The sequence below is a fragment of the Thermobia domestica genome, chromosome 12 (assembly GCF_964235325.1).
Source record: "Thermobia domestica chromosome 12, izTheDome1.hap1.1, whole genome shotgun sequence".
Lineage (NCBI taxonomy): Eukaryota > Metazoa > Arthropoda > Insecta > Zygentoma > Lepismatidae > Thermobia > Thermobia domestica.
Window position 1 is genome coordinate 52435989 of NC_137465.1, and position 11300 is coordinate 52447288.

Here is an 11300-nt window from a genome sequence, read left to right on the forward strand (position 1 = left end):
GCTCCCGGTTTGATTCAATGAATAGCAATGTTGCAGGGTGCATGCAAGTAAAAGTTTTATCACGATAATTTCAAAGTTTCTTTTTCATTGTTTTCAGGAATTGCATAATGTAGACAATCTTTCTGTCTGTCATCGTAATAGATATCACTTTATTTAATCGGTTTTAATAAAAGTGTTATAATATTAGAGAATTGGGGCATTCAGAACACAATGGTAGGGCAAATTTCCAAAATTACGAAAATATACACAAAGTGTGTACGGAAAACTTAATTTTATGGAAAAGTTAACATACTTTCTCGCATTATAAAAATTATTTACATGCACATGAGCCTTTGAAGTTTTGAAACGAACTTCAGACACAGACTTTAAAGGTTACTTATAGGGTATCCCACAAAGAGATTTACACCCTTAGGTTTAATAACATTAAACAAAACAAACATTTTCTTGAAGTCTCAAAGATGTTCAAAACATTACTTATGATATTGCAACGTGAAATATGTTCAAAGTGTCCTCAACTGGCAGCAATAATCCTCGGTAACGCTGACAAAGAGACCGACAGACATGTGATATGATTTCCATTGGAGTGGATACTCAATCTACTCTTTCATGGCTTTCATGAAGGATATTTACTTTGCTTGATTTAAAATGCAGTCAACACTTTATTTGCTTAAGTATGATTACGTAGAACTTGCCATATTGACTTCTGTGGGAATCTTGTAAAATAATTTTAACACTGTTTCCACTCCTCTTTCGTCCACTACTGACTTTTTCCTGCCACATTGTTCCTTCTTCAGATCACAAACAGTTCCTTCCCTCTCAAACTTGTTGCATAACTTCGTAATTGTTATTGTTACACGTGATTGTGTCGTAGTATCAAATTTAGCCTGCTATCGTCTCTGAACTTCTTTAATTTTCTTCACTTTTCAGAAACACTTTAAAATCAATTTTTGGTGCTAAAAGAAAAGTTACCCAGCCATCTTGCCAATCATTTGTCGCTACTGGCAACTGAACTGAAAATAAAAGAAAACAACAAACAAATGAATGGAAAAGAAAACAAAAATAAATGAATGGTTCCACATTGTAATCAAGAGAGTGTCAAATAACAACAATTTGATGAGGTTATTTCTGGCATCTTCTCTGTTATTAACTTTTAAACAGAGGAAACCCCCTTGCAAGACACTGTATTTAACTCATAAACTATACGTTATTGCGGAAATTTACAATTAATTATATTTATTATTTTTTGAAGCGATTGTTTGGATATTTGTAAGCAGCCAGGATGAATAGATGGAACATGCATTGTATATAAGCGTATAGCTTACGGGCTTCGCCTCTTTAGTCGACAACTTCGGGTAACATAGATACAGAGCTTCATTTTGTAATGTATTTCATATTAATTAGTAATATTTGATTATTACTCTAGCAAGCGTACAAGTATGCTATACAAAAACATGATCAGCTATTAACGTTGCAGGAAATAACAATTTATATACCTGTCAATAAAGGTTATTAACAGCGAAATATATAATATTTACTCAAAGGCCATATCATGATGTTATTTTGTTGAACGACATATGATATTCAATACCTTGAAAAAAAGAAAAAAACATTAGTTTACAAATAACTTGAATCGCATCGCGATGTAATGAATTAAATAATGAATAAATACGTAAATAAATTCATTAATATGTGTTGTCAATAATAATATTAATTTAATAGAAGTAAAGAAACTGGCCTTGGCTATGGTCTACTGAAGTGATTCAATTCTGACGATTCTTCTTTATTAACTTTATGGTACGGATGTATCTAAATGATTACATACTTAGCAAACTTAAACTATACGCTCATGAAAAAGATATGCCTTATACGTTACACAATCTATCACGAATAGTTCAGTACGCTGAAATTCTATTATTGTATTTGTGTATCTAAAACTTTTAACAACCAGCAATATTTCAGAACACTGCAAGTCAATTGTAATGCATACAGCTTAATGCAACAAGCTCTATGTGCCCTACTATCTCATAGCAACTTATAACGCACTCTATCTATTAAACTATTGCATGCAACGAATAAGTCTGCCTACGTCAGAACAGTTATTGCTTTAAGAAACAAACAATTATGGGAAATCTATATTACTATTACTCTACAGAAGAAGTTAAATTACTTCTACTCCGTTAACTAACAATAATCTCTACTTTGATAATTCTACCTATTTCGAAGCTTCCCTACGTATCCATACAACAGTCTACTTACTTCTGATATCCGTTAAAGATTGGATCACACTTTGAATTCTTTAATTCCTGTAGATTGTGTCTGTAAATTGAAAATATTGGTAACAAGGCATACACGTAATGTTCAGTTATTTTGGAAGTGTTGATGTATTTGAATCATGTCTAATACAACCATCTTTATTTCAGGAATATTTATTGTATTTGGACTTTATTATGCAAATTAATGTTAATCTGTGTGTCGAAAGTTTATATTGTTGACTATATATTTGCGTCTGTTAATTCTTTGCTCCGTCGCGTAATTATGTTTCAATCAATTGTTCCCTTACGACTCGGTATTTACTTATTTCTCCAACCGGGCGTTGTGCCAAGACAGTGCCCATCGAATCAAGCAAATACCTACTGAACATGGACGATGTTAATCGTAGAATTTCTAGGATATGTCGATGGTGACTCAGGGTTACTTCAGTTCCATGATGTTTGCGTGGTCGCTCGTCGCGGCACTGGAATCACATTATTTAGTAGCACCGCAATGTAGAGAGTTACAATGTCAGCTGTTAATTATATCAGATCATATTCGCTTAATCATAGACAATTCCGTAAGTTTATTGAAGAGATCGGAGAAAATGACTTACCGGTACCATATTATACAGCAATATTCTGGCTTAGCTGCAGAATAGATATAACATTATTTTTTGAACTCGAAATAAAACCGAAATTTGCTTGAATAAAAAGACGTCGTCCTCTGGCTGAGCTACTCAATACTGAAGTGGTTATGGAAGTTAGTATTTTATACAAATTTAACTAAACATATGAATGATCTTAAAATAAAATTAAGAAGAAATCACCTTCTCCTTGATTTACACATTCACATTAAGTCATTAAAAAAAAAAATATTTTAATCTCAATTGAAAAAGAAATGTATAATTCATTTTAATACATGCCAAACATTCAGTCAGAAAACTGAGACTCCATTTTCGAATTAAAGCCTTTGGGTGTTTAAAAAATAAATTTTGAATCTCGTTCATCAGATTTTGACGCAGTTGCAAATGACATCAAGATTTCTCAAAATGCTTTCAACAGTTACATAGAAACCCTTGTCCCAGAACTTTAAATATAAATGATTGATTTACAGTGTAGCAATATTCGTCTTTCCTAAAAGTTTATGAAAGATTTTCACTAACAGAGTTAGATATCCAATATAAAATGGCCTCTAAGCTGTGTCCGATGATGGTTAAATAAATAAATAAATAAATGAAATAAATTATATATATATATATATATATATATATATATATATATATATATATATATATATATATATATATATATATATATGGCGCAAAATTTCAAAGTTAGACATACTCACCAATCCAAAAATGATGGTAGCCACTACCTGTAACGTTCAAATTATGAGAGCCCTCTCCCACCTTAGCATTTGCAAATTGTATCTGCACAACAAAATTATCTGAAATGTGTTTTTTATAAGAGACAAATGTTTGTAATGGAAAAAAGTAGGTAAATTTATTGTTAAATGGTACCTTTCATTTTGATTGCAAGGCAATGAAGATGTATTGCGCAAAAATGAATCATTTGAAGTGCGAAACTAACTTGTTGAACAATGCAAGTTTAGAACAATGTGTACAAAAGTTGGTTTTGCTCAAAAGTCGTCTGGACAATATCGGTTCATTACAGTACCAGTCATTTTTACACCCAAGTGTTTCAGACAAACCATACCTATTTCAAATAAAAGTGGGGTTCTCAATTGTAATTTCACTGTTCCTTCCCGTCTCCCTTCACCCACATACGGAGGACGTTGGAACGATGATTTTCTAGGAATTTGATTTCCTCCTTTACATTATGGCATTTTACTGTAACTTTCTTCTCCTCTGTTGCAACATTTTCGAGCCGTGAAATGATAAATACCCTCTGTGGTTTCCTATAAGTTTTCTTCTGTTCATCCGTTATTATCTTCAATCATTTTCATATCAGTGGTACTGGACGTTTTATCTGGTACAGGCACCATGTCTTAGCGGCCATTTTGAAAACGGTGACCCATATGAACAATCTTTTGCCACAACGCTGTTTAGTGTATGAAGATCTATCGAACGAGGTATCACTTGACCCATATTTTCGTTTAAAATTTCTAAGTTGGGCCTGGGTCCCCATCAAAGGCGGTCCTGGAGGGCACCGCGACATCATACGATTTGCCTCATGGCTTTGAGTTTTTGTTTGGATCATTTATGTTCAACAGTTTTCTATTACTGGTACTGGACGTTTATCTGATACAAGTAACATATGTTGGCAGCCATTTTGAATACGGTGACCGATATGAAAAATCTTTTGCAACATTGTTTTTTACTTTTTAGAGATCTATCGAACAAAGTGTCAGTACCCCATGTTTCCATTTAAAATTTTAAAGTTGGGGGCCCCGGGCCCCTGAGGGTACCGCAACATTACCATTCGATTTGCTTCATGGTATTTCCTATTTGAGTTTTTGTTCATTTCATTTACGTTCAACCGTTTTCGAGATATTTTCGTGTAAAAATTAAAATGAGGCACCCTATATATATATATTAACTGATTAGCCTTTGTAGTCGTTGTTGATAATTTCAACTAGCAAACTCAATACACACCTGCAAAACAATTATCAATGGGAAGTTACAGTTAGATAGTTAGTTAGATAATTATAATGTTCAATTTTATCATGTGAATTATATATGAAGATTACTTATTTGCCATATAAAAACATCTGATTACTATTTTGTAAGCTTTATCTAGTAAATTTTACAATTAAATCTAAATGAACTGTGAGAGATTGGTAGCGTTCGCGAGCCGGTGTCGGACGCCGGATGTTGTCTAGAGATCCTTTGTCTAGCTCACATTTATTGAGCGTCTGAGGTAGTCAAAAGAGTGTTATCCATTTGAAGAACTTATCCATATGGCGACCTTTGAGGTAAATCACCCTACCTTCACAAGAGCAAACTAGTAGAGTATTATCTACATTGCTTTGCAATTAACACAAATGTCAAGTTTTCAAACAGAAGGGTGTAACACAATTCGGTTTGGTTCATTAACACCCTAAACAATTAAATCAGGTAATGGTAATTTTCTTATATCGATTGACATCTTTATATGCAAGGTTTGAAAATGCAACATTTAAAAGGGAGGTGAAATGCACAATTTCCTAATGATGATGCACGTGTAGCAGGTCTTTCATAAAGCTATAAATTTCTCATAAACTCAATTCTGAAAAAGAAACTGAAATTTCAAAGAAAGTAAAAAAAAACATTAAAAGAATTTTCTGATGGCCAGTACTGCATCCAAACAGATACAAGACCCAACTCTTGAAACCTTTTTGATAATAGAGAGTCTAATAAATGTTTAAAAAGTACAAAGACAATGAAGAAAAAGGCAATTTTATGGATATACTATCAAATTGGAATTCCCACAAGGAGGATAAATACACAGTGCAGCCCAGCATCTAGAGACTGTGTAGTTATATATAAAATTTAACTTGAAAATGTATGTGAAAGGAGATAGTTATCGTATGAATGTCATGAGTTCTGTTGGAACATTGATGAACACCATTGTGTTACATCTTTGTTCTCTGACCAACTCTTATTATGCTAGTTCATTTATATTTATGATTCGGTATACAATATTAAGGTTGGCTATCAAAGATGATATGTTGCCAGTTTAAATTTCTACGTCGGATAGTTAGTAACTTCCATTAACTTTGCACTTACTATTTAGTTTAGTAACAAATTTTTATATTTGTATGTTTACTGGCCACTATGCAACCCACCTGACAACAGAGAAAAATGTGTTGCATAGACAATGGCATAAACGTACAGGGAAATTACTATTCTGACGATTATTTTGAGATTTAAATGTCTCTTTGAGCGCCGATGCTGTGTGAGTCGTGAAACTATAACTTAACGTGGGATCCAACGCACATCAAGCTCCAAGCAGAATCAAACTCGAACCTCCCGCTCTGGAACCACGTGTGTTAACCACATATCTACGAGCTAAACAAAAGTAAAAAAAATGAAATGAAATGAGTTTTACGTCCCACGGTTATGCCGGTTAGGCTAAAGGAGACGGTGATTATGAGAGATGAGTGAAATGGTGGAATGAAGAAAGTGGGAGGAAACGGGAGAACCCCGAGAAAACCCACGAGCACGGTGTTTATCCACCACAAAGTTCACTTGGCGGGGGCTCTAAACAAAAGTAACAATATTAAATTCGTTCCATATACTTGAGTATATTGATAAATCTAACAACACATTTACCAAATTTCGTGAATTATCTCTGAAGTTTAAAATAAGTGTGTGATTTAAGATAAATTTATTATATTATTCGAAAATGAATTTTAAAAAAAATGTTTCGATAATGTGTCAGAAAACGGTAAGACTTCGTACTGGAAACGATCACTGTACAGATTTATTGTCTCCAGAATTGGGATTTTAATTTTATTTTCAGTATCGTGTTTGGCTTATTCGCTTAGTGATAATGTACGCAACAAGAAGTCATAATAATATTCAATGTTAAATATACATTTCCTTATTGTATAATCCATGTGTCATACGAGAGAGTAAGTAAATTCCTCCCAATAGCTTATATAATACTATGAAGAATAATTATTACCGATTTGAGAGTCTTATCAATTACATATAAAACGTACTTGAGATTCAAGAATATACCATCTATTATTTCTATTTGTACAGATTTACATCTACCAAAAATTAAGTGTGGGAGTATGTGCATACATTCAATAGCACTTCGTACCCAATTTCACCTCCCAACATTACCAACGGGCAATGTATTTTGTATAAAATTATAAACAATATTATGATTTTAAAAAGACAAAGTTCGAAGATAAAATACATACTAGCCTATATATATATATATATATATATATATATATATATATATATATATATATATATGTGTGTGTGTGTGTGTGTGTTCTGAAGAAAATGATGTGGATTAGTGTCATCCTCATGCGTAGTTTCCGAGAAATTGAAAATCTACTTTTATTTGGTAAATCTTAAAATTTTGCAGTAGGATAAGTACGTCATTTATTAAGATCTACTAACATTAAACTAGAACTAAACCATACCTTTATCAACTTTTACGTTATGACACTAACAGTAAGACAGTATATAAACCTGGGATTGTTAACAAGATATAAAATCAAAATGGTGATCAAGACTAAAAAATTAATTTTGTTTTACTGCAATATTGTGTAAAAAAAAAAGATACGTATATCAATCGAAAGATGGTATCGAGCTAAGGAAAATAACATTCTTTAGGGTAAATTCACTCCGTAGTTTCCGAAACAACTTACAAAACTGAACTTTTATGCCACTTAAGGCTATATCTTTTAAAATCAATAGTAATTGATAATGTTTTTGTTCTGCTAAAACAAGTTCTTTATTTCTTTGTGTAATGAGTATGTAAAAATGTGTTAACTAAAATATCGTGTGTCTCATTATTTATCTTCTTGTAACGACGACATACACATACGTAATATTGACACACATGTAATATTATAGGAGTAATGCAGAGGTTTTATTAAACGTTTGCAGGGATATAGGTTTAGAAGTAAGCGGAGAGAAAGAACGCTTTCAAAGTCTTAACTGGAAGACCAATCGGAAAACGACCATTAGGAAGACCAATCGGAAAACGACCATTAGGAAGACCTAGGAGCAGATGGGAGGACAATATTAAGATGAATCTCGCAGAAATAGGAATACAGAGTGGAAACTGAATTAAGTTTGCTAATGACAGAACTGAATGAACAGCTTTTGTAAAAGTGGCATTGAACCTGATGAGGTTACATAGGTCGTAGAGCTAGTTAGAGCGCTGGGCGACTACAGTGACGTTAATTGGTGAAAACATAATAATATCAAAATAGGGCAGTTTAAATTAAGTCCTTACTTTATACATCTCCTTGCGACTTTAGAAACAAATAACAATAAAGTAAAAAAAAATTACAAATTAAAGAAAGGCTTCATAACATAATTATCTCATGTTAGTTACAATGACTACAAAGAACATGTTTTTTTGTGGTTTAAAAGTAACAAGTCACACGAAACTATCGACCTTGAATATCACAACAGTTTTCTTTAAGGAAAATAGAGAAAGAAAAAATCTAACCACACACGAAATCTGTTTAACCATTGGCGACACCGTCTGTGGTACAACAATAAAAAAGAGTCTTGAAAAAGGGGATACAAGAAAGCGAGAAAAAGAAAATGCCTGCTCGGCGCTAGTGTTTCAGGGACCATTAACTGTGTCATGAAGAGCCAGACATTGCAGAAGAAGAAGAGATAGATTAGTGGAAGGGCGAAGGGAGGAGACAGAACCCTTAAAGCTTTCACACGTCCACCAGGTCTGTAAACGCCCCATTAAAATTTTACGGCAAAAGCGCAACGTAAGGGAGGGGAAGAAGTATGTACGTGTGTTTGTGTATATGTGTGTGCGTGTGTTTCTCTCTAACGGAAAAGTTTCGTAGTGGAAAACAGTGAATTTCAGATTTACAACACATTTTCTCTTGCCTACGTGTTTGTTCTATTATTCCAGTATCCAATCTCCCTTAAACAGTCTGAAGAGGGCGAAACTTCCCTTTGTGTACGGGAGAAAATAAAAACAGAAATTTAGGGGATGTAGGACGACATAACAAACAGACAAACAAACATACTAAAAGTAAACAAAATGAAATGGATACTATTAGTTTAATGGCATTTATTGACCACGTATGCTACTATATAGGTAGTTCAACCTAAATTGAAACTTGCGTTCTACACCAATCACAGGATAGCAATAGTTTTTCGCCATTTTCTTCAAATAATTTTATTAGAACTAATGAAATCGCTACTGAATACATGTTAGAAAAGTGCAGAAAATAGTCTTTAAATAATATTTGCAGGGATTGAAATTAAGACTTAAAAGTCAGACCTTTCAGCAAACAGCAAACATATACAAACATATAATAGTTATAATAACACGAACATTGTAATAACAAATAAAAGGGAAAGGGTCACCGCACTAAACTTTGTTGCTCCTGTACCTTAAGCTAAATCATGTTATCCTTCAGTTGTCAATGAAACATTTTATTATGAAATATAAATAACATTATATGACATTTTCGGAAAACCTTGGCCAAAGAAAACTCACCAAAAAGAGTAAATTGTTCCCTTTATATATTTTTGTAACAAGTAATTTATGCATCATTTATTAATTATTTGCGAAATAGATTTAAGAAATATGAACAAAATAGCCTGAATCGGTTTTGAGGAAATTTACCGAGAATACCTCAGCCGTAGAATATAGAACAAAATAGTTAGGCCATATTATCAGGTTGGTAATGAAATATTTATTTATGAAATATGAACAGAATAGCCTTAGTCGTTCTTGAGAAAAGTGTTTGAAATAAATTCATCTCTAAGAATAATAATTTTGCTTTGTATATTTTTTCAGAACAAACAAGCTACGTCATGTTGTCAAGTTATTAATTTAATATTTACGCCTATTTACGAAATACGAACAAGATCGTATAAGTAATTTCTGAGGAAATCGTCCAATAAAACTCACCGCCAAGAATAAACCACTCCTCGTATATTTGTTTCAGAGAAATTACTTATATCAGAATAGTATATGGCCATTAATGAAATAAAGGTGTATGAAAAATAAACAAAATCTTAAGAGCCGTTTTCGAGAAAGCTGTATTTTTTTTTAAATTTTCACTCACGAGTAAGCTTACCTTAATTTTGTTGGTAGGAAAAAACTCATGAAAATTCCTTTTAAAATGTTAAGTTTAAAATATGTGTTGTCAGGGGTATTATTTTGAGAGGGTAGGGGGCAATTATATCCTTGAGTTTAGGGAGCATATGATTTTTAATAAATTGTATAATAATATACTAGTAAGTAACGTGAAACTCTTTATGTCAGTGGACGACCTTGCTTCCAACCCCCTGGCAAAAACTGAAGTGATACTACGGCGTGTTGTCCTAAGTACAAACCAATTGGTTAAATACAAAGAGATGAAAAATATATTTAGTTACCTGTCAAAATATAATATTTACATGTCATTGAACATTGAGCAGTTTGCTTTTGGCAGATTCTTACCTTGAAATTTGTGTTTTTCTTATTACTATCATGTAATATTTTCGTACCTGCCTCAGTTTCCGTATTCGCTTGAACATCTTCGGAATCACTGTATTTTTGTTGCCGAAATATCTCGACTTTCGCAGTCAGCATCTTCAGTGAAAATCGGTTCACATCACCAGGACGTTCTTTGTCCGCATTTCCCTCTTCTGTGATGTACTATAATCAGATTGCATTCTTACAAGCTCAGCTTTAGACTGCTCTGTTTCCCTCAAATGCAAAGGGCGTTCAATGCGTTTTGCACGGATGGATAAAATAGTTTTATTAGTTGCAATATGATGATGATATTTTAGGTGAACATACTTGGATTCTTTGGCTTTAAAATGGTAATAACTGATGTTTCCTGTTGTTTAAAGGTAAACCACAATAGGCACTGAAGTACACATCAGAACCTGCCAACAGTCGGTAATGAAATTCCTATTCAAAACAAGTGAAGAATCAGCCGTATCAATTCCTGGTGGCAAAAGAATATGAGAGAGAGAGATAGATCTCTCCCAACCAAAAACTGCTAAAGTCTCATGGTTTGCATATTGTCTAATTGCCACAAACTATATTTATAATCGTATAGACGTATAGTTACCTATACTGTATTCTCTGTATTTTTCGTGAGTTTCATATTTACTCCAAAATTATATATATATATATATATATATATATATATATATATATATATATATATATATATATATATATATATATATATAAAATGGAAAAACCACTTATTCTTTTTTATTTTTAAAGGTAATTTCTTGTATTTCTGGGGTCTCCACACTGAGTTTCGCTAATTATGTAAATCACAAAACTCACTTGCTAGAATCACAATCGAATCTCCTCGAAATATATCTATCAATTTTTTTTTAATGATAATAACTTATGGCTTCTTTAAAAACTAAA

At 32.6% G+C, this 11300-nt stretch overlaps 1 long non-coding RNA gene across 2 annotated transcripts; it reads right to left on the reverse strand.

The window, feature by feature from the left end:
* Window positions 1-254: 254 nt before the first annotated feature.
* LOC145665709 (uncharacterized) lies at window positions 255-11042 on the reverse strand. 2 transcript variants are annotated; one of them, XR_014127613.1, is made up of 3 exons: window positions 10415-11042; window positions 1494-1588; window positions 255-1010 (listed from the first exon to the last, which is right to left on the reverse strand). It is a non-coding gene; the product is annotated as an uncharacterized LOC145665709 (long non-coding RNA). The 2 variants fall into 2 exon arrangements; XR_014127612.1 differs by lacking the exon at window positions 1494-1588.
* Between the last annotated feature and the right edge of the window lie 258 nt (window positions 11043-11300).